Source organism: Adiantum capillus-veneris, chromosome 24, assembly GCF_014529385.1.
Source record: "Adiantum capillus-veneris isolate H3 chromosome 24, ASM1452938v2, whole genome shotgun sequence".
Classification (NCBI taxonomy): Eukaryota; Viridiplantae; Streptophyta; class Polypodiopsida; order Polypodiales; family Pteridaceae; genus Adiantum; species Adiantum capillus-veneris.
Genome location: NC_140954.1, coordinates 78,788,818 through 78,793,886, shown reverse-complemented (window position 1 = coordinate 78,793,886; position 5,069 = coordinate 78,788,818). Strand labels below are relative to the sequence as shown.

Here is a 5,069-nt window from a genome sequence, read left to right as displayed (position 1 = left end):
GTTGTAGATGCCAAGATGGTCGGACAAATTGCCAATGCTGAGAGACCTTTTTGTCAAATTGACGATGTTATTCAAGCCTTGCATTGAGGTGTTTCTGATCCAATTTGAGAACAACTATTTTTGTATGCCTCTATTCGGACATCAACTATGTAGCTTGGGAGTGTAACGTCCTTTTGGATATTGTAATATTTGAACTATGCTCTTGAACATGTAGTTTTGTGTGGCAAAGAACTCTATGACAAGCCTAGGACTTGAGACATGTTACAAAGAGGAAACCAAGATCCCAAGATACCACTTGGGTGACAAAGAAAGAGAGAGACCATAATAGCTACTTAACTCCACATAGGTTTGAGATTGCTATCAAATAAGCCTGACCGATTCCCATTCCAGAAGAATGTAACATGTCCAAACTTCACTGTATCACTGTCTCAAGCGTCCAAAACTATTAATTTCTAAATATACTGCATAGCCCTCCTTGGCATGAGGATTAACAACAGAAAGCTGGCTTGTCGGGCCTCTTCCAATTGTAAAGGTTCGGAGTCCTTTCTTTGCGAATTATTCACCAAATGTCCGGTCAATTTCGGGAGGGCTCACCAAGGACTTGCTAGGGAGCTTCAACTCACCATCATATTGAAGCATACCCGCAGAGTGAATTTTGGGCACTCGCTCCCTATCAAAGTTATCAAATTTTGCATACTTGAGAGCTTTTGCTAACATGATCATTCTGTCTGCTCTAAAGTTGAAGGTTACAAGTGAATCACCATCAACAATTGGACCAACAGATTTGCGATTTTTGTCCACAATCACAAATGGAGGATAGTATTGCTCATTGAATTTTTGAATATCTGCCTTCAATTGCATAAGAGCTTCTATACCACTCTTGAACTTGTGAGGAGCTTCTCTTAGAACTTGTGCATCCCAGCCGCTTTTTACCACATTCCAGTCATTCTATTTCACAAAGTTCCAACAAAACTAACTCTTCAAGACTACATTGCAGACCCAAATCAAACTGAAACAATCAACATTGACAATTCCTATTGATCCTGTCTTGGCTCTTAAGGTGTTTGCATGGATGTATTAAGACACATATTGAATTCTTAGCAAGCTCTTTCAAACCAAAAGGCAACTGTCAGTATTTGGTAATCACAAGGTACGTCATAGAGATCCATAGTTACGTGCATACACCCTCCTCCAGATGCCAGTGAGGCATCCACTCCTTGTTGCCATAACTCTTCTAAATCTTTCTCGAGCAAAATATTGGAAACTATATATGCCATTTCAATGCTTCTCAAGCTGCATTCGCATTGAATTGAGATCGAACAAAATATTGGAAACTGAGTGTGTGTGTGTGTGTGTGTGTGTGTGTGTGTGTGTGTGTGTGTGTGTGTGTGTGTGTGTGTGTGTGTGTGTGTGTGTGTGTGTGTGTGTGTGTGTGAGAGAGAGAGAGAGAGAGAGAGATTTTTCATGAAAGCGTGTTAGATTTTTCTACCTGAGAGTGTTTGGGATACCGATCGTCGTGGTTCACAAGTGTACCTCCGCATAAATTGGATACCGATCGTAGTGTTTCAGAGGGGACCTCATCAAAAACCACAAGGAGTGTTAGAGTTTTGTCAAGCTCAATGTTCATGATCATACAGGATGTCAATGTTATTAATTGTATGTTGTTCCATTTTTATGTTTTTTTTTTTTTTAAACATGCAAGTCTCCTTGCATGGGGGAGTTTGCACAGTCCTCCCCAATTTTTATAATACGAGGGAACGTGCCATTCCCACGACAACGTGCAATTTTTAGTGTGTTCATTAACTGCGTTCTCAGTGTCAAAAATCAAAAAATGATAATGCTTACTCACCGTGTGATTGAATGTCTATCGCCAATGCACTTCCTTACATCAACGATGTTGGGTATCATTGCTTTGTCAAAGAGCCTTGTACGTCCAAAAAGATCAACCATGCAAGTATAGTGTTCTTTGTTTGTTGCAATGTCATGTTTTTCCCTCATGTTATCAAAATGCATCTGACCCTCATCGACTAAACTTGAGTGGCTACATGCATAGAGCACATTGACATAAGTGATTGATTGCATTGGGAGAAATGCCATCTTGCTGCATGCATTGAAAACAGTCCAGAGCTTCGTTGGCCCGCCCTTGTTGGGCATATCCTCTTATAAGTGCACTACAAGAAACTACATTTGGGGAGAAACCCTCCCTCCGCATTCGCTGAAAACACCCCTTAGCTTCCTGGCCCTGCCCCTGTCGGGCATATCCTGTAATCAGTGCATTCCAAGAGACTTCATTCCGGACAGAAAGCTGGTCAAGAACTTGTTGTGCACACCACACTTGGGATACATGTCAACCAAAGCATTGCCAACCACGACATCTTTTTGTAACAGCCCCTGCCTAACAATCTCATCATGACTCTGCTTGCCTATGATAGCGTTTTGCATAATGCCACATGCCTTCAAAACACAAGCATAGGTGACCGCATCCGGAGTGAAGCCCTCACTTTGCATCCGATGAAAACAACCAAGCATTTCCTGGACCTAATCTTGTTGGGCATATCCTGCAATCAATGCATTCCAAGAGACTGCATCCCGGACATAAAGCTCGTCAAGAACTTGTTGTGCTTTGGAAAGTACACTACACTTGGCATACATGTCAACCAAAGCAATATTACCAAGCACGACAGTTTTTTGCAACAGCCCCCGACCAATAAGATCATCATGAATTTGTTTTCCTGTGTCGACGTCTTTCAAAGTGCCACATGCCTTCAAAATGCAAGCATAGGTGACTGCATCTGGAGAGAAGCCCTCGCTTTGCATCCGCTGGAAACATCCCAATGCTTCTTGGCCCTGTCCTGTTGGGCATAACCTGCAATCAATGCATTCCAAGAGACCGCATCTCGATCAAGAAGCTAAGAACTTGTTGAGCTTTCAAAAGTACACGACACTTGGCATACATGTCAACCAAAGCATTGCCAAGCATGACAATTGTTACAACAGTCCCTGATTGACAATCATTGAAAACAGTCCAGAGCTTCGTTGGCCCGCCCTTGCTGGGCATATCCTCTTATAAGTGCAGTCCAAGAAACTACATTTGGGGAGAAACCCTCCCTCCGCATTCGCTGAAAACACCCCTTAGCTTCCTGGCCCTGCCCCTATCGGGCATATCCTGTATTCAGTGCATTCCAAGAGACTTCATTCCGGACAGAAAGCTGGTCAAGAACTTGTTGTGCACACCACACTTGGGATACATGTCAACCAAAGCATTGCCAACCACGACATCTTTTTGTAACAGCCCCTGCCTAACAATCTCATCATGACTCTGCTTGCATAATGCCACATGCCTTCAAAACACAAGCATAGGTGACCGCATCCGGAGAGAAGCCCTCACTTTGCATCCGATGAAAACAACCAAGCACTTCCAAGCCCTAATCTTGTTGGGCATATCCTGCAATCAATGCATTCCAAGAGACTGCATCCCGGACATAAAGCTCGTCAAGAACTTGTTGTGCTTTGGAAAGTACACTACACTTGGCATACATGTCAACCAAAGCATTACCAAGCACGACAGGTTTTTGCAACAGCCCCCGACCAATAAGCTCATCATGAATTTGTTTTCCTGTGTCGACGTCTTTCAACGTGCCACATGCCTTCAAAATGCAAGCATAGGTGACTCCATCTGGAGAGAAGCCCTCGCTTCGCATCCGCTGGAAACATCCCCTGTCCCTGTTGGGCATAACCTACAATCAATGCATTCCAAGAGACTGCATCTCGATCAGGAAGCTAAGAACTTGTTGAGCTTTCAAAAGTACACGACACTTGGCATACATGTCAACCAAAGCATTGCCAAGCATGACAATTGTAACAACAGCCCCTGATTGACAATCTCATCGTGAATTTTTTTGCCCATATCAATGTCTCGCATAATGCCACATGCCTTCGACTGCATCTGGAAAGAAACCATCACTTCACATACAATGGAAACAATTCAAAGCTTCCTGGCCCTGGCCTTGTTGGCAATATCCTGCAGTTAATGCAGTCCAAGAGATGACATCTCGGTTGGGAAGCTTGTCCAGAACTTGTTGTGCTTTCCAAAGTACACCACAATTAGTATACATGTATACCTACGCATTGCCAAGCACGACATTCTTCTCCAACAACCTCTGACTAACAATCTCGTCATGAATGTGTTTGCCCAGATCAACGTCTTGAATAATACCGCATGCCTTCAAGGCACAAGCATAGGTGACCGCATCCGGAGAGAGGTCCTCGCTTGATGAGAAAAATGAAAAAGACTGAAGGCACTGCTGTAGATTGACATCCGAGGGAGTGGATACTGGTCGTGTACATGCCATGTTCTTGTCACTCGCATGACTTGTGGCAGGAGGGTTAAAAGCAGTAAAGGTTATGCAAGTTACTAACAATGCGCACTGACAATGACCTCAACACTTTGCATAGGGAGGGCAAGTTACTAACAATGTGGTAGATATGAAGTGGCATCGACAATGGCCTCAGCAGTTTGCATATGGAGGGGAATAAATGATGCCAAAGGAGAGCTGGATGCTCGTCCTTGTCTCGCCTCTGGTGGCCTGCAAATCTGCAATGCGGCAAGGACCAAAGTTCTCTCTGGCACAAGTAGGCCTTATCAGCTGGTTGCAATGTAGGCATTTGGCTTTTATGCAATCCTCCCATTTACCTTCTGGTGCTGTGGATGGAGAGGCAGGTATGGTTGACTGTGAGCCTGGCTCCACGGAAGCTTTGTATGTTGTACCTACCCCACTCGCCTCTTTCAATCTTGAGGTGTCACGTGTGCTGGTACACCCTATGCCATGAGTTAAGGAATCCCTTGTGAAATTTCCTGCCCACAATGACATCATGGAAAGGTTTACAAGTAAAGACATGAAGAAATATCCTTGTATGATGAAGCGCTCTCCCTGTAATACATTCAATCATCCCTTGGGTGATCATGTGCTCTTCATCTTCTGTTACATGTATGAATTTTGTTATCATCTTCAACAACATGAAAACAGCCCAGAGCTTCGTGACCCTGCCCATGTCGGGTTTATCCTGCA

The 5,069-nt window shown here is 43.9% G+C and overlaps 1 pseudogene; it reads right to left on the bottom strand.

The window, feature by feature from the left end:
* Window positions 1–332: 332 nt before the first annotated feature.
* LOC147426629 (2,3-bisphosphoglycerate-independent phosphoglycerate mutase-like) lies at window positions 333–4,352 on the bottom strand (annotated as a pseudogene).
* Between the last annotated feature and the right edge of the window lie 717 nt (window positions 4,353–5,069).